The 18,446-nt window shown below is 46.7% G+C and overlaps 1 protein-coding gene across 2 annotated transcripts in view; it reads right to left on the reverse strand.

Annotated features, from left to right (window-relative positions):
- SNX33 (sorting nexin 33) overlaps nt 1-18,446 on the reverse strand; it is an 83,660-nt gene that overhangs the window by 18,656 nt on the left and 46,558 nt on the right. The gene's annotated exons all lie outside the window — the stretch shown is intronic.

The raw sequence follows: 18,446 nt of genomic DNA on the forward strand, positions 1-18,446 counted from the left end.
TAAGGACACCAGTGGCAGCCGGTCTATTGAGGCCAAGGGCCCTGACCCACCTCCCTCAGTCTGCCTTCAGACAGGGGGGGCAATGCCTATCAGCTTATTTCTCCTAGAATCATAGAACTGTAGGGCTGGAAGGGTCCTTGAGGGTCATTTAGCCCACCCCCTGCAAAATTCATTTGTGAGAACAAAGGGGACTGTTATGAGGGGGGAAAGTCACTCCTTTATCCTTATGGGGTACCCAAGAGCTCACATAGACTCCTTTTGTAGGTTCTCTATCAGTAGGAGAAAATAACAGAGACCAACCAGAGAATATTGAGAAGCAAAGCAGCTAGTAAGCCTGATCTTTGTTGAACTGTTGCAACAGGGTGCTCCAGATCAGCGGCACAGCCATGGGCACCCGCATGGCCCCACAGTATGCCAACATCTTCATGGCAGATTTAGAACAACGTTTCCTAGACTCCTACCCACTCAAACCTCTCTTGTACCTACGATACATTGACGATATTTTTATTATCTGTACACATGGACAACAGACCCTGGACACCTTCCACCAGACATTCAATGACTTTCACCCCACCATCAACCTAACAATGAACCAATCTATGCAAGAAATAAATTTTTTGGACACTACTATAAAAAATACAGGATGGACGTATAGACACCACCTTATACAGAAAACCAACTGACCGACAAACATATCTACATGCTTCTAGCTACCATCCCAAACATACCAAACAATCCATCGTATACAGCCAGGCCCTACGTTACAACCGCATCTGTTCCAACTCTACAGACAGAGAATCTCACCTAAGAGATCTACAGCAAACCTTTTTAGAACTGAAATATCCACCTGATGAAGTTAAACAACAGATCAACAGAGCCAGACTGATACCTAGAGAGAACCTGCTGCAAGACCGACCCAAAAAAGAAAATAACAGAACACCACTAGTCATCACATACAGCTCCCAAGTTAAAACAGTACAACGCATCATCAGAGATCTACAGCCTCTCCTGGACAATGACAGTTCTCTTTCTCAAGCTCTGGGAGGAAGACCTTTCATTGCCTACAGACAGCCACCCAATCTTAAACAACTCCTCACCCACAATAATACAACCACCAGACTTAACATGGACACTGGTACCAGAGCCTGCAATAAACCCAGATGCCAACTTTGCTGCCACATACACCCGGACAACATCATTACTGGCCCCAACAACATCCAACATACCATCTCAGGACTATTTAATTGCTCATCTTCTAACATTGTGTATGCCATCAAATGCCAACGGTGCCCTTCAGCTCTCTATATTGGACAAACAGGCCAAACCCTACGCCAAAGGATAAATGGACATAAATCTAACATCAGGAATCACAAAACAGAGAAACCAGTAGGAGAACACTTCAATCTCCCAGGACATTCTATACAAGATCTCAAAGCAGCTGTTTTATTACAGAAAAAATTCAGGAACAGACTGGAAAGAGAAGTTTCTGAATTGGAACTCATTACCAGGCTTAAAACCACGGAGCCACCTGGGATGAATAAAGACATTGGATTCTTATCTCATTATGCATGATCAAGCTTTCTTTAGCGCCTCAGCCCTTGCTTTCCCCCCCACAGGACCAATTGCAGTCATCAGCAGTCGTTAACAGCCATCTACAGGTTTACCACTCTCATCATCCCATCACCCATGCCCCCCCCACCCTCTGTATATACATAAGGGTCTGACTTCTGTTTCAAGTGTATCTGAAGAAGTGTGCATGCACACGAAAGCTCATACCAAAATATAAACTTAGTTGGTCTTTAAGGTGCTACTGAAGGAATTTTTTTATTTTGCTTCGACTCAGACCAACACGGCTACCTACCTGCATAAAATTAGATTACACAGATGTGACACCTGTCACAGGTAAAAACATGAATTTGTGAAAATAATAATAGTGCCCTCCAGTGGATATCAAAGGAACAGACGCCATTGTGTAGTACCACCAAACCCCATCCTCCCCATCGCCCTCCTCCTCCTACCTCAGCAGGCCAGCCCCACCGTTGCCGCCTCCCATGCCGCCTCGAGAACCAGGCCGGACCTCAAGAGCCAGCCCAGCCCCCGAAGCCGCCTCCGCTGCCTCCGGGCCCCTCTGGCCACCACCACCACCGCCTCCGCCTCGGAGGGGGCGAGTGGGGGAGATACTCCGCCTACACAGGAGAACCTGAAATCCCCTCCGACCGACCGAAGGGATGAGGGCCCACCTACAGGAGGCTGGGAGCGACACAGGGGAGAGACTGGGACAGGAGGCCTTGACGACGAGGGACGAGAACCAGGAGGAGGGGGCGGGGGGCTGACGCTCCTGCTGGAGTCTCAGGGGAATATGGAGACGGTCATGTATGGAGAGAATATGGAGACGGTCGTGTTCTCTTTGCTTTCTTTTCAATTACACAGACTGAGCCACAGCAACATGTGGCGGGTACAGCTAGTTTTATATATAAGACCATAAAATTCTTATAACAACCCCCCTTTGGGGCTATAATTTTTCTAAAAAATTGTTGCCCCACAAAATAATAACCTGGTATGTTGTAAATGGATGGCTTTGTGTAAATCTAAAGAGACTTGCATGTCTCTTTACAAACAAAAACAAGCCTCTGCTTAAAGACCTCCAAAGAAGGAGATTCCATCACACTCCTTGACAGCAAATTCCACTGTCAAACAGCTCTTACTGTCAGGAAGTTCTTCCTAATGTTTAGGTGGAATCTTCTTTCTTGTAGCTTGAATCCGTTGTTCCGTGTCTGCTTCTCTGGAGCAGCAGAAAACAACCTTTCACCCTCTTCTATATGGCATCCTTTAATATATTTGATCATGGCTATCATATCTCCCCTTAACCTTCTCTTATCCAGGCTAAACATGCCCAGCTCCCTAAGCCGTTCCTCATAAGGCATCGTTTCCAGGCCTTTGACCATTTTAGTTGCCCTCCTCTGGACACATTCCAGCTTGTCAGTATCCTTCTTGAACTGTGGTGCCCAGAGCTGGACACAGTATTCCAGGTGAGGTCTGACCAGAGCAGAATACAGTGGTACTATTCCTTCCCTTGATCTAGATCAGCGTTTCTCAACTGCTGTTCCGCAGCACACTAGTGTGCCGCGAGACGCTGGCTGGTGTGCCGCGACGTGCGGCGACGAGAAGGGCGATTTGCTGCCTTGTCATGTGCCTGGCGGCTGCCATTAAAGAACACTGACCCGCCGGAAAGGAAGCCGGCTGGGTCACGACGCGGGGCGAGCGCAGCTCTCAACAGCCACCACCACGGCCTCGGACGTGAGAGGCGGCCTGCGGGTGCTGCTGCTGCTGTTTGTCTCGCTCTCGCTCTTCTTGCTGGCGGCGCCCGGGGCTTAGTCGGCGCGAGGCCGCGGGCCGACAAGCAGAACAGCCTCCGGAGGGCAGCCAGCGGCGTCTACGAGGGAGTGAGCGGCCTCTTCGGCGAGGAGCACGTGCGCGCCCTGCAGAAGGTGAGGCGCCTGGCCTGGACTGAGGAGGGGCAGGCCCGTTGCTCCCGGAGGGTCGCGCGGGTTCCAATGGATATTTTTAAAATAAACATCATATTATGTTTCACAGAGAATCACTAACATCTAACTCTCAATGGGTCTAACTTTGAGGCTCTCTAGTCCTTACAACTTAATTAAATTTTCTGTTTTAGTATCGGTATAGTAGATTTTGGGATGCTAATTATTGCCAAGCAATTCACTCTCAGCTCCAGCCGATTAGTAATATGGTGCTGTATCCTCAAGAACACACTTACTGTGTCCTGTGGGATCACAGTAATGAGGTCCCCATCCTGAAAGGCTGCCAGTGGCTGTCGCTTTACCCCTGGAGAACTTGGGATCAATTTAGGACTAACAAATTCTCCATGGTTTGATATCAAATTGGGCTTGGTCAAAGCAAGCTATATTCTAAACAAAAACATTCAGGAGCATGATGTGGTCTAGATTGCCTCCCGCCAACTCTGCAAACCACACAAGTCCTTGAACTCAGCCTCACCACCTTCCCTTCTTGTTTATCAAGTGGCAATAGAAAAGTCTCACTTAAAATTTATCTGACAGGTCACCTCCCTCTCTGGCACTTTGTACAGAGGTATTACCAATATATGATGAATGCCACATTTGCAGTAGCCCTTACTTTATATATAGTCAATATAGGCACAGAGTTAAAAATTTTAACTTTTTTAATGGTGGTGTGCCTCGTGATTTTTTTCATGGAACAAGTGTGCCTTTGCCCAAAAAAGGTTGAAAAACACTGATCTAGATGCTATACTCCTATTGATGCAGCCCAGAATTGCATTGGCTTTTTTAGCTACTACATCACACTGTTGACTCATGTCAAGTGTGTGGTCTACCAAGACTCCTAGATCCTTTTCACATGTACTGCTCTCAAGCCAGATGTCACCCATCCTGTATTTGTGCCTTTCATTTTTTTGCCCAAGTGTAGTACTTTTTTGCCCAAGTGTAGTACTTGACTTACATAAGAAATCTTCCCTGTTAAATGCGGCCCAGATGTGTTTTTCTTGACTCTCCAAGTGGGAAGAGTCTCTAAGCCTGCCTTGCACCACAATACACAGCAGCCCACTGCTTCCACCAGACCGCAGCAAAACATCACAATCCAAAATAGCATTTGAAGCCACAGAATGAACCTCAGTGCATTATGTTGCTAGCAACAAGGAATGCCTCTTCACAGCAGTCTGGCGAGACAGCATGCCATTAGGAGAAAGCTGAAAAAGGAAAGGGGTTTCTGTTAAACAGTCCCTAAAGAAGCTAGAAGTATGTGGTAAAGTAGAGAATCTCAGAGGCAAGACCACGGGCAGGGACCCTTTGGCCCAGCTGTGACCTCCAGGCCCTTCAGCATGGCCCTCACCCCCCCACCTCGCTGGCCTTCACCTGGCTGGAACATGGCCATACACAGTGGCATTGTCAGCTCAGGAGCATCTCAGACCCAGAGATTTCAGAGCCCAAACCTGAAAGCTAGCAGCAGCCCCTGGTGAGTCTATGCAATGATTGCGGGCACACACGCTAAACCTTGCCTGTAGTGCCTACCCCTTACCCTAAAGAATGAGACCAGAGACCAGAGTGTGGGTTCAAATTGGCCACAACTTTATTGAGCCTCAGAAGTGGGAAACTTGGCTTGGCAGGTAACCCTCTCAACTCATCTGGCTGAGGATATGCAGGCTGATGAGGTGCAGTGAAAGGGGACTTACACAGCATGCCCTTCCACTAACTCGGCCCGTGAGTTTGCCACCGCTCTAGGGTCAGGGTCTCCCAGTCTTGCCCTTTAACGGGCCCTGCAAGTGCCGCCACATGGAAAGGGGGCATGAATGCATCCCCCAACTTGATGATAGACTAAAGGATACCTTGCCAAGGCCAAAAACTGCCACCCGAGGCTCCTAAGGGCCTCGCTGCCAAGAGTCCCACAACTGAGGAACAAGCACCCATGCTGTGCCATCAAACCTTGCTGTTTGCCCAGTCCCTGAGGACTTGTTGCAAGTTGCGCAGCCAGAGGTCATTACCAAAATGGTGTCAGATGCCGGCCGTATACGCCCTGATGGTGGGATGTGGGATTTTGCATCCGAGCTTGTCCGTTCTTGTCATCCCCTGGTTTGAACTTCTGCCACAGCTTCGCTGAGGGAGGGAGGGAGGGGGACGGAGTCGCCTGGCAGCTGGAGTCTATTAACCTATCGAGCAGGACTCAAACAAGCCCTGCAGCTCTTGTTGATCATTTCCGGAATGAATCCTGTTCAGCAAACCAGACTGAGGTCCTGGCCACCTGCCTGGAATGCCAAGCCGGCATCTGCTTTCCTGACAGTTTCCCCCCTGCTCCAAACTTCCACCTCCAACTCTGGGAGCCAGGAGGCGGCAGCAGCAGCAGCACTCAGCCATAGCTAACAGAGAGAAGTTATTCAGATCACATTTGATGTGGAAATCTGATCTGCTGTGCCTTTGAAATCAAACCATGCATTGTTGATTTTTTGTTTTTGCCTTTGAGTGCATTGGCCTGGCTTTGATGAAGGCTCCTTCCGACTCTTCCTGTTAGTTGGCCTTTGGATAGATAGATAGATAGATAGATAGATAGATAGATAGATAGATAGACAGATGATAGATAGATAGATAGATAGATCACAAGGGGCTCCTGCCCCTGCTAACTCCCCCTACCCTTCGCCAATGCCCCTTCCCCCTGTGATTTGCAGAAACTGGGGTTCAGCTGCCTCTGAAACAGGAAGTAGCCATGGCTAGCCGTGTCCTCCATTAATTTGTCTGCCCCCCTCTTTTGAGAGCCATCCAAGGCGGCAGCCATTATTACCTTTTGTGGTAACTGTTGTGTATTGAGTTAAAGGATTTTATGTCTGTATTATTATTGTCTGTATTTGCATTAGGATAAAGTAACTGCCTTTTGGTTCCAGAGGGTACAGCTACTATTGGTTCATTTAAGCTGCTGTATTTGGATCCTCTGTCTTATTGGTTCCCTCCAAAAGGCAGCACTGTGATTGCTTGATATTGTTCCCTCCAAAATGTATCCCTTCCTAGCTAGTCCCCTGTCCCTATAAATGTAGCCTTCCTGCCCTCACAGTCAGTCTTGTTCACTTTAATAAAGAGCTGTTACTAGAGAACTGTCTCCAGCATATTATGTCAAGAAAGCTGAAATCACAAACCCCACGTCACAACAACTGGCGACGAAGGTGGGATCCGGAATGCTGAGGAGCGGTTAAACACAGCCCTGCCTCAGAGTCCGGATTGCAGCGTAGAACAAGACTCACTGGCCAGCTGAGAAGACGACCCTGCCCGCTAGGACAATGGAGAGTCCAAGGGTATTGGAGCCCTTCCAGCCATCAGAGCCCCACACCTGGGAAGACTATGTCGAACGCTTCGAGTTCTTCGCAGTGGCTCAAGGGATCACCGATGCCAGCAAAAGAAGGGCCACATTCCTGAGCTACTGTGGGCCCGAGACCTTCAAGCTGGCCAAGGCATTGCTTGCTCCAGCGAAGCTGAGTGAGACATCTCTCCAAGATATTCTTGCCTGCCTAACAAGCCACTTGGCGCCTACTGAGACCAAGATGGCCCGGCGGATGGAGTTCCATAAGAGGCAGCAGCGTGCTGGGGAGTCTGTATCCGCATTTCTGGCTGAACTCCGGAAGCTCGCTCAGCACTGCGGCTTCCAAAATCTGGAAGAGACTCTCCTGGATCGGTTTATTGGTGGTCTGAGCAGCAAGAAAGCCAGAAGACGCATCGTGGCTAAAGAAGAGGTTACCCTTGCTTCAGCCTTGAAGGAGGCCACCGCCATGGAGAATTATGAAAGAGAGGAGCTTGATGCCAGTCGCAAGGCCACTAAGCCACAGATAGAAGTTGCGCATGCCATGGACGAGCTAGAGGCTACTCCGAGCCAGAGCCCAGTCCGTGCGTCAGGCCTGCACAGTGCACAAAGATCACCGAGGCAGTTGCCCAGGTTGTGGCGGAAACCATGAGCAGAAGAGTTGTCGTTTCAGGGATGCTATGTGCTGGACGTGCGGAAAGACGGGTCACATCGCCAGGGTCTGTAGATCGGCGGTGTCGGGAGCGACAGGAGCACCTAGACTGGAGCATCGCAGACCGCCCACAGCACCTTGTTTTCTAAAGGACTGCCACTACGTAACGGAGATCAACGGGAGGGTTGTGCAGTTCCCAGCGCAAGGCAAGGCACACGTCAAGGTGAAGATTGAGGGTCAGCAGTGCGACATGGAGGTGGACTCCGGATCTGCATTCACCATCGTGTCGGACCAGACCGTGAAGACATTCTTCCCCAGGGGTAAGTTGCCCCCTCTGGAGCCCTTCCCGGCAACCTTGCAGTCGTACTCAGCAGGCCGCATCCATGTTATGGGAATGTGTGCCGTGAGAGTACAGTTCCGGGACAAACAGGCTGTACTCAAACTGGTGATTGCGAAGGGCAGTCGCCCCAGTCTCCTGGGCACTGACTGGTTCCCTGCCCTGGGTGGGACTGAGTATCTCAGGGCTAAATTCAATCCAAACCTGCCCTGAGATTCCATGGTTAACTGCTATGTGGAAGAAATAGCTCCTCCTGTCTGCCCTGAATCTTCCAACATTCAGCTTCATTTGTTGGCCTGGGGTTCTGGTATTAGAGGGCAGTGAGAAAAAGATGCTCCCTCCCTCTTGCCCCATGAGCAACCCCAGCTGCAGTTTCCGAACTGTCTTCAGAGTCCGCCCTATGTACACTGTGTTGCAATAATCTACTACGGAGCTGTGGGGACAGCCAGGATTGGGAGCAGATTGGATTACTGGTTTGGGAGAGTCTGGAGATTAGCTTTAGTGGAAAAACTTCAATTAAATTGAAAAATAATTAGGGAACAAGCACAGAATGATTACTTTGCACAGCCACCTTTGTTAATGATAAAACTAATGATTTACATCACATTTATATGATAGTTTGGATGTGTTGAAGTAAATTACTCATTTGATAATGTAATATATTTTTGGATGTTTTATAAATTACATGTAGGCTATTATTTCTTTGCTACTTTTATCTGCTGAGGACAAATGGGACATGCAGATTCTGATGCCCCTTCCAGCCCCAGGGTCTGCTGGGGAGAGGGAGGGAGGGTTTAGCTTTGTTTCAATTACTTAGCTTGCTTATTTGTTAGGGTTGCCATATTTCAAAAAGTGAAAACCTGGACACAAAAATTGTTGAGCTTTTCAATGACCGAATCCTGGCTATGTCTGGGAAATTCCAGACGTATGGCAACCCTATATTTGTTACACCTTTTCTTAGTATGTTTGCTTGCTGAGTGAGGGGAGTAGAATGGTGTGACTTCATTGAACAGATAACATCACCTGCTGATGTATTTACTTATTACTGAAAACCCAATAAAGATTTTCAAGCGGGAGGAGGTGGGCTTTGCTTTCCTAGTGGCTAAAGATTCCAAACCATGTAATCCAATGTGCTTGGAGGGTAGAGTTCCTTGTATTTATTGCTACTCAGCTCAACCCAGAAAGAAACCACTGGGTCTTTCCCAAATAGGCCACATCGCTGGGTGTCTCCTCTCCTGCAGTTATTTGCTGTGATGTTTAAAAAACCCTGCCCTCTCTGTAACCGTGAACTGTTGGGGGTTTCATTCAAAAAATCAGGTCCCACGGTCCTTCAGAGCCGGAATCATTGGCTTCCACCTAATTGGACAAGGGACCTCCCTCTGGGCCAGCAGCACTAAAGGCCAGCTTCTAGTTGAGGCCTGTCTTGTGGCCACGATTCCATAACTTAGATTGCAGTCCTAGACACACTTATGAGGGAGTAAACCCCACTGAATGCAATGGGACCTGCTCCTGAGTAAAATCTCAGAAGGTAAACCGCCACTGCCTTGCAGCTATACTCAGGTGCACCAACCCTAGGGGACCAAGGTGTCTTCAGCCCCCTCAATATTGGCTGGAAAGGGGCTGGGCCCCCTCCATGTGAATGTATGCACCAACCATGTCAAGGCACATCGCAGCTTCAGCGGTTGGCTCCTCCAGTGACGCAACGACATGAGCACACAACATATGCCAGACTGGCCTCATTCTGTGGGTCAACGTGGTACCTCTGGCTACTCTCATTTGTGATAATGGCTTCAGGAGTAAATCCCAATAAGAAATCCAAAGCAGCTGGCTTGTGGGAAAAGACAAGGCGAAGGAGTAAAACCCCTGCTTTTTTTCTGGAAGTACTTAATTGGTACACAATTAAGTACTTCCAGAAAAGTGGCGCTGTGGTTAAACCACTGAGCCTAGGGCTTGCTGATCAGAAGGTCGGTGGTTTGAATTCCCGCGATGGGGTGAGCTCCCGTTGCTTGGTCCCAGCTCCTGCCAACCTAGCAGTTCGAAAGCACATCAAAATGCAAGTAGATAAATAGGAACCGCTACAGCGGGAAGGTAAACGGCGTTTCCGTATGCTGCTCTGGTTCACTAGAAGCGGCATTGTCATGCTGGCCACATGACCTGGAAGCTGTACGCCGGCTCCCTCGGCCAATAATGTGAGATGAGCGCGCAATCCCAGAGTCAGTCACGACTGGACCTAATGGTCAGGGGTCCCTTTACCTTTACCTTTACCGGTATCTTTTATCCTTCAAATCTTGTGACAAGGTAAATGGAAGGTGGGCACAGCAAGCAGGCCCCCGTGGCTGAAAGGGGGTTGTGAAAAGCAGGAGGTGGAAGCTGCCAGGAAAAGGAGGCCCACAGGTTGCCCTGTTCCCCTTGGCTGCCCCACAATGCACACTCTCCCCCTGAACACGCTGCTATGCCACTGCCTCACTGCACTGTGAGCAGCCGGGTGAGCGCAAGCCCCATTTGCCTTTCATCTCTGCTCGATCTTTCCATGTCTGTGAGGCAGGGGGAGGGGAAGGGAGAGAGAGAGAGAGAGAGAGAGAGAGAGAGAGAGAGAGAGAGAGAGAGAGAGAGAGAGAGAGAGAAGGGGAAGAGGCAGCAGCCTCTGCTGTTTCTGTGGCAAACCATCAAGGTGAAGACGGTTGGTGCAGCTGGTGGCTAGGAGGAGGAGGAGGAGGAGGCAGGGGAGGGTCAATGAGGCAAGATGTGGGGAGAGACTGAAGAAGGGGAAGGAGAGTGCAAGGTGGGATTTGATTAATTGAGGGGGGAGCAGGAGAGAGAGAGAGAAGGCAAAGAGGATTATAGTGAGTAACACAATCTTTTTTTTCTAGAAAAAAAGCACTGAGTAAACCTAAAGCCTTGGAGGCTTCTTTCCGGCAACTCCTGCTGCCAAACATCTCGCTCTGCTTTCCTTTGGGCAACATCAGTGAAGCCAAGAGGGGGGGTCTTGTCATCTGGGCAGCCCAGGATCTCTCTGCACACAGCCCAGGCTAACACAGCAAAAACAACATGGGAGGCAGCAGTTATGAGTTACTGGTCTCCACAGCCTAAGTTTGGCATACGTCCGGAATTTCCCAGACATATCTGGAATACTGGAGCAGTGTCCGGGCAGAAATCGGCCAAATGTCCGTGAAAATCTGGGTGTATGTCAGCCTGTGTGGGCAGTGCCGCTCTTGCTGATTTCCCCAAAATAGCTTAATAACTTTGGGCAAAATTAAAAAAGAACTTTGCCTTCCCCCCCAAAAAATAATAAAAAAAAAAAATCTGTCACTGCTTGAAATATGACAGTCCTCCTGCAGCCACAATAGGCACTGTGATTCTCCAATGGTTTGGCTTCACCCCTGGAGTCACGCTCCATTGTGTCTCAGGAAGGATGGATGCCAACAAGAACAACACCAATTGGTGGTCTTCCATTTGTTGCTGGACTCCAACTCCCATCATCTGTGACAGTCAGCTATGCTGGCTGGGGATCTTCTTTCTTTGATGATCTTTCTTTGAAGAGCTGAATAAGATTGTCTTTCATGAGAACGGTCAACTCTGGATCCACACATCCTTCCACAGTGGAGACACAGTTAATCACGGTGAGGGTTTGCCAAGCGTGTTTCTCCTTTCCACCCTGGGTTTGTGCTTCTTCAAAGTCCACGACACCTTTGGTAAAGAGTAAGGTCACCAGAACTTCCATTGATTACAAAAAAAAGGGTACATCTGGCAAAACTGCATACAAAAAATATTAGGAGGAGTGTGCACTGAAATGCTGGTGAATTTTCATTAGGTCTTGAAGAAGAAAAATGCCAACTGATGTGAAAAGAAAGAATGAGAAAGGGAGAGAAACTGAAGCTGAAATGCCTGTCTCTTCCTGACTATGGCTCCCTCTTCTTACAAGGAAGATTTTGGAACAAGAAGGTGCAAATGTTTGGGCCCTCAGACTGTCCTTCACCCCCCTCGGCTGGCTGGCATGTGCCCAGTGCCATTGTTCGTGCACCGCCAAAGTGATCCTTTGTGGACATGCAGGTCTGCCCCTTAGTCTATGTTACAGGTAGGTAGCCGTGTTGGTCTGAGTCGAAGCAAAATAAAAAAATTCCTTCAGTAGCACCTTAAAGACCAACTAAGTTAATATTTTGGTATGAGCTTTCGTGTGCATGCACACTTCTTCAGATACACTAGAAACAGAAGTGTCAGACCCTATATATATACAGAGGGTGGTGGGGGTGGGTGGGAATGGGTGGTGGGCTGATGGGAGTGGTAAACCTGTAGATGGCTGTTAATGGCTGCTGATGGCTGCAATTAGTCCTGGGGGGGAAAGCAAGGACTGAGGTGCTAAAGAAAGTCTATGTGTGCAAAGAAAGGGGCTGTTTCTTCAAGGTTTTTCTAACAAATATCCTCACCAAAGTCAGGCCCTGGCGAGGGTGTGTGTAACAGCCTGCGGCTGCATTCCAGCTGGGTCACATACCTTGCCTCTGATGTAATCCTCCTTGCCACATTCAGGCTCAGAAAGACTTGCACTCTGGATTTTCAAAACTATTATTTTCATTATTTTATTACTGCTAAACAAAAATGGGGGGGGAGTCCAGACTTGCTTAAAGTTCTGCATACTTGTTTTTGTTTTTTGTAATACTGTACAGTAGAACCTTGGCTTACATTACCCTCACATAATGTAACCTTTTGGTTGCAAAAGTGGCAAACCCAGAAGAATTTTTCTGGGTTTTGTTGCCCGCGCATGCGCAGAACAGGCACCCCCGGTTGTGGAAACCTCGGGATCCGGCCAGAGCTCCAGAACAGATCCCATCCACAACCAGAAGTACCACTATATTTGGAAATATAGAAATTATGAATGGGCAAACAAACCGGGGAAGATTCTGGCCTGGCAATTTAAAAAAAAGGAGAAATGAAAGATTAATAAATAGGATAAGAATGGAAGATAAAATTATAGAGAAACCTCAAGAAATAAGAAAAGTGTTTGAAATATTATATGTAAATCTTTATCAAAAGGAAGAAATTAATGAACAGGAAATTGTGGAATTTGTAAAAAAATATGTTACCAAAAATACCTGTGGAAAAAATTAAAATATTAAATGAAGTTTTTTCAGAAAATGAAATTAAGGAGGTAATCCAGAAAATGAAAATTGGGAAAGTGCCAGGCCCTGATGGTATTCCAATAGAATATTATAAAGAATTAGAAGAAATAATAATAACACCATTAAAACTTCTAATAAATGAAATCCCGATAAAGGGCACAATGCCAGAAAGTTGGAAAGAAGCCACGATAACATTATTACCAAAACCAAATTCAGATTGAGAATTACCAAATAATTATAGACCCATATCATTATTAAATTGTGATTATAAAATTTATGCAGGGGTATTGGCAAAAAGATTAAATACAATTCTAAAAAATATAATTCATGAAAATCAGGCTGGTTTTGTTAAAGGGAGGCAAACAAAAGATAATATATGGAATATAATTAATATTTTGGAATGTTTAGAAAATAATAGAGGTAAACAAGCAGCAATTATGTCAATCGACACAGAGGAAGCTTTTGATAATATTTCATGGAGCTTCCTAGAAAAAGTTTTAAAAGAATTGGAGATAGGAGAAAAGATAGTAAAAGCAATAGGGACAATATATCAAAAGCAAAAAGCAAAAATACTAATACTGTAAATGGGTAATTATCAAATTATATAAAAATTTTCAAAGGAACGAGGCAGGGGTGTCCCCTGTCTCCCTTATTATTTATAATCATCTTGGAAATATTATTGAAAATCATCAGGGAAATTGAAGGAATCAAGGTGGGCCAGACAATGCAACCATTCAGTGGATTTGTAACTGGCTTACTGACCGAACCCAAAGGGTGCTCCTCCTCATCCTGGAGAGTAGTGACTAGTGGGGTGCCACAGGGTTCTGTCTTGGGCCCAGTCTTATTCAACATCTTTATCAATGACTTGGATGATGGGCTTGAGGGCATCCTGAGCAAGTTTGCAGACAACACCAAATTGGGAGGGGTGGCTAATACCCCAGAGGACAGGATCACACTTCAAAATGACCTTAACAGATTAGACAACTGGGCCAAAGCAAACAAGATGAATTTTAACAAGGAGAAATGTAAAGTACTACACTTAATGATCTGCTCTAGAATCTTTCCTGGTATTGATGTCAGGCTGAATGGGCAGTAATTGTTTGGGTCCTCTCTTTTCCCCTTTTTGAAAATAGGGACAACATTTGCCCTCCTCCAGTCTGCTGGGACTTCGCCTGTTTTGCAGGAGTTTTCAAAGATTACTGCCAGTGGTTCTGAAATCACCTCTGCCAGTTCTTTTAATACTCTTGGATGTAGTTCATCTGGCCCTGGAGACTTGAATACATCTAAACTAGCCAAGTATTCTTGTACTACCTCCTTACTTATTCTGGGCTGTGTTTCCCCTGCTGAATCATCTGCTCCATATTCTTCAGGTCGGGCATTGTTTTCTTTTTTGGAGAAGACTGAGGCAAAGAAGGCATTGAGGAGTTCTGCGCTTTCTCTGTCCCCTGTTCGCATTTCTTTCCCCTGTTCTTATCTTCTCCCCACTTCTCTGACCCCACTGTTTCCTTGTTCTTCCTTTTGCTACAGACATACCCATAAAAGCCCTTTTTGTTGCTTTTAGCAAGCCTGAGTTCATTCTGTGCTTTAGCTTTTCTGACTTTGTCTCTACATGTGCTGGCTATTTGTTTGAATTCCTCTCTGGTGATTTCCCCCCTTTTCCATTTTTGTACATATCCCTTTTAAATCTTAACTCAGTTAAAAGTTCTTTAGATAGCCACCCTGGCTTCTTTAGGCACCTTCCATGTTTCCGTCTCATTGGTATTGCCTGAAGTTGTGCTTTTAATATCTCTCTTTTAACAAACTCCCAACCATCATGAACTCCCTTCCCTTTTAGTATTTTTGTCCATGGGATCTCACCCAGCGTTTCCCTAAGTTTTCTGAAGTTGGCTTTCTTAAAGTCTAGGATTTGAGTCTTAGTATGCTTGGTTGCTCCTTTCCGATGTATAATAAACTCCAGAAGAGCATGATCACTCCCACCTAATGATCCTGCCCCTTCTACCCCACTAACCAGGTCATCACTATTGGTTAGGACCAGATCTAAAATGGCTGATCCTCTGGCGATCTCCAGCATCAGCAGGTAAAGACGGTGGGAACATGTGGAAGGTCTTCCCTGCAGATGATGGAGCAGGCTTGTTCCCTGGTGCTCCAGAGGGGAAGGCAAGAGCCAATTGATGGGAATTTCAGAGGTGGAGATTTCAGCTCAGTATTCAGAGGAGCTTCCAAATGGCCCGAGCTATTCAAAAACACAGCAAATGCCTCAAGAGGTGTTGGGATTTTCATTGCTAGACCTATTTAAGCAGAGGCTGGACAGCCACCTGTCAGGGATGCTGTAGTTGCATCCTGTATTGCAGATCCTGCAGTGAGAAGAGGGTTACACTGGATGATCTCCAAGGTCCTTCCTGGCTGTATAATTCTGTGAATCCACTGGGAAACCCTGGAGAGGCCCTACCACTCATTGCAGGCAATAAGGAGTTTGATGGACCAATGGTATGTCTCGGTAAGACAGCTTTCTATGGATGCTCACTTGAATTCCCACTTACTTACAAAAGAATAATTTTAAAAGACCCAAGACTCTGAATGCTAAGGTCCCAGAGCAGGTTACAACACTGCACTGGCTACCAGTTAGGTTCTGGACCCAATTCAGAGTGCAGGTTTCGACCTATAAAATCTTATGCAGCTCAAGACCCCCATAGCTCAAGGACCGCCTCTCCCCATATGTAACAACCTGGAGCTGCCATCATTATCTGAGCACTTTGTTTGTGTGTCCCCTTCTCGGGAGGTCTGGATGGTAGCGAAACAAGAAGAGTGGGTGGCTTCCCACTTGTGGAACGCTCTCCCTGAGCAATCTCACTTGGCACCATCATTACATATCTCTAGGCACCAGGGGAAAGGATTCAGATTTAATCAGGCCTTTTGGCTTTTAAGTATTGATGGCCTTTTTGCATGGGGGGGTGTTTTAATGTAGTGGTTGTTGCTGTTGTTGGCTAGTCTTCATGTATGTGTTTGTTTTCTTTCTTAAAATATTGTAAGTCATTTTGCGATTTCTAATGGCAAAAAGTTACTAATAAATTTAATCAATCAATCACAATAACAATAGTAATCTAAAATACAAGGGATGCTCGTGTTGCGAACGTGATCCATGCGGGAGGCATGTTCGCAACCCACAGTGTTCTCAACCCGCAGCGGCACGTCTGCACACGCACAGCTCGTGATTCAGCGCTTCTGCGCATGCGCAAAGCGTGATTTAGGATTTCTGCGCAAGCACGTGTGCTGAAACCCAGAAGTAACCTGTTCTGGTATTTCCAGGTTCCACGCGGTGCGCAACCCGAAAACACGCAACCTGAAGCGTCTGTAACCCGAGGTATGACTGTACAACAATGTCTTAGCCCGTCCCTGAGGAACATGTTTTGCACTTTTGTCACAGGTAAAGGTAAATGTAAAGGACCCCTGGACGGTTAAGTCCAGTCAAAGTTGACTATGGGGTACAGAGTTCATCTCGCTTTCAGGCTGAGGGAGCTGGTGTTTGTCCACAGACAGCTTTCTGGGTCATGTGGCCAGCAGGACTAAACCGCTACTAGCACATGGAGGGTCGTGATGAGTGCCAGAGCGCACAGAAACACCATTTACAGATCCCTCATCTAGAAGAGATAAATAGGGCTTGATAGAGTCAAGGGGTGAGACTACAGTTCTATAAACCAGCTAACTTGATATATGGACTTAAAAACCTAAAAGGAGATCTTCAGGATCCAGACAAGGGCTCATCTGGCTCATAGTGGACATCCAGATGCCGCAATAGGAAACCCACAAGCAAGGCCAGATGCAGAGCAGCACCGCATAAGATGCATTGGGAGCAACATTCCCCCACCTCCTTAAAAAGGGAAACCATCAGAATACACAAAGCTTCAAACCTTTAGGTCTGTGAAGATGGTGGCTGCATCTCAAGGGTCAGACTACAACTCCCTTGATCCGGACTTAGTAAAGGTAAAGGGACCCCTGACCAGTAGGTCCAGTCGTGACCGACTCTGGGGTTGCAGCGCTCATCTCGCGTTATTGGCCGAGGGAGCCGGCATACAGCTTCCAGGTCATGTGGCCAGCATGAGAAAGCCGCTTCTGGCGAACCAGAGCAGCACATGGAAACGCCGTTTACCTTCCTGCCACCTATTTATCTACTTGCACTTTGACGTGCTTTCAGGAGCAGGGACCAAACAACGGGATCTCACCCCATAACGGGGATTCGAACCGCCAACCTTCTGATCGACAAGCCCTAGGCTTTGTGGTTTAACCCACTGCGCCACCCGCTATCTGGACTTACAAGTCTTTAAATCATCTAAATGTGCCCTGCATTTCCCTTTAATGAAAACAGAACATTTTAGAGCCAGCTACTTGTCTCAATGGTTAAGTATAATTGTTTAATTCACACTGAAATGGAGAATGCCTGTGTGTATTTAACTAGAATCATAGAATCCTAGAGTTGGAAGAGACCACAAGGGCCATCCAGTCCAACCCCCTGCCGAGCAGGAAACACCATCAAAGCATTCTTGACATATGCCTGTCAAGCCTCTGCTTAAAGACCTCCAAAGAAGGAGACTCCACCACACTCCTTGGGAGCAAATTCCACTGCCGAAGACTCCGTAGAAGCTAAAGAAGAGCAAAAGAGCTTGCTGAGCTGGTCTTCATTATTAACTGTTATTGTTCTCTGGTAGTTCTGATGAGGTGTTTAACTTTAGAAAACATGAGAGGTTGCTGAATCGCAAATCACCATCTTGGAAGGGTGGTAGCTGGAGTCTTTTCCCCCAGGCTCTGTGGAAGCTCTTCAGGTTCACATAGACCTTAGGCTGCAATGGAGGCTGGACTCAGATAAAGACCGAGTTTTGATCTCAGTCCTTTTAAAACAAGTTATTTCTAAGATAAGCACAAGTCTTATGGAATTATGTGGATGCATATTTGATGTTTTTGTTTTGTTTTGAGAAAGTTCTGCATGTAAAATTTTGAATAATAGCTAATGGGTTTGGACAATGTTTCCTTCCAAAAAGAGTCAGTTTTATGCATTCAGTCGTTTCAAGCTGCACAATATTAATATTTGCAATTAAAACTGTCAGTAGCAATAAGATCTGCCTTTATTGGGTTGTGATGTCAAGCAATGCCAAACAGCATGCCAAATGCAGATAGATTGTGCATATGTGCACAATTGCAGGTGGAAGATATTTTTCTTTGTTTGTTATATTGGCCCTTATATGCTGACCCAAAAACCTTTGTTTGTTCAATGAAGCAATGATCCTCTGATAGAGCAGGTTCAGCGGTTATTGAAATACAGGTGACTCTTCACTTATGCAGGGATTGCATTCTGGGCCCCCGCAAGCATAAGCAAAATGCACATAAGTGGGGAGCCCCCTGTGATACAACTTCCCACCGAACAGCTGTTGTTGTGGGGGGTAGTGGAGCAGCAGCAAGAACTCCCATTTTGGATCCCTTGAGATCTTTTCTTTTTTACAGCTTTAAAAAACTTTAT

This window comes from Zootoca vivipara, chromosome 13 (genome assembly GCF_965207765.1).
Source record: "Zootoca vivipara chromosome 13, rZooViv2.hap1.1, whole genome shotgun sequence".
NCBI lineage: Eukaryota > Metazoa > Chordata > Lepidosauria > Squamata > Lacertidae > Zootoca > Zootoca vivipara.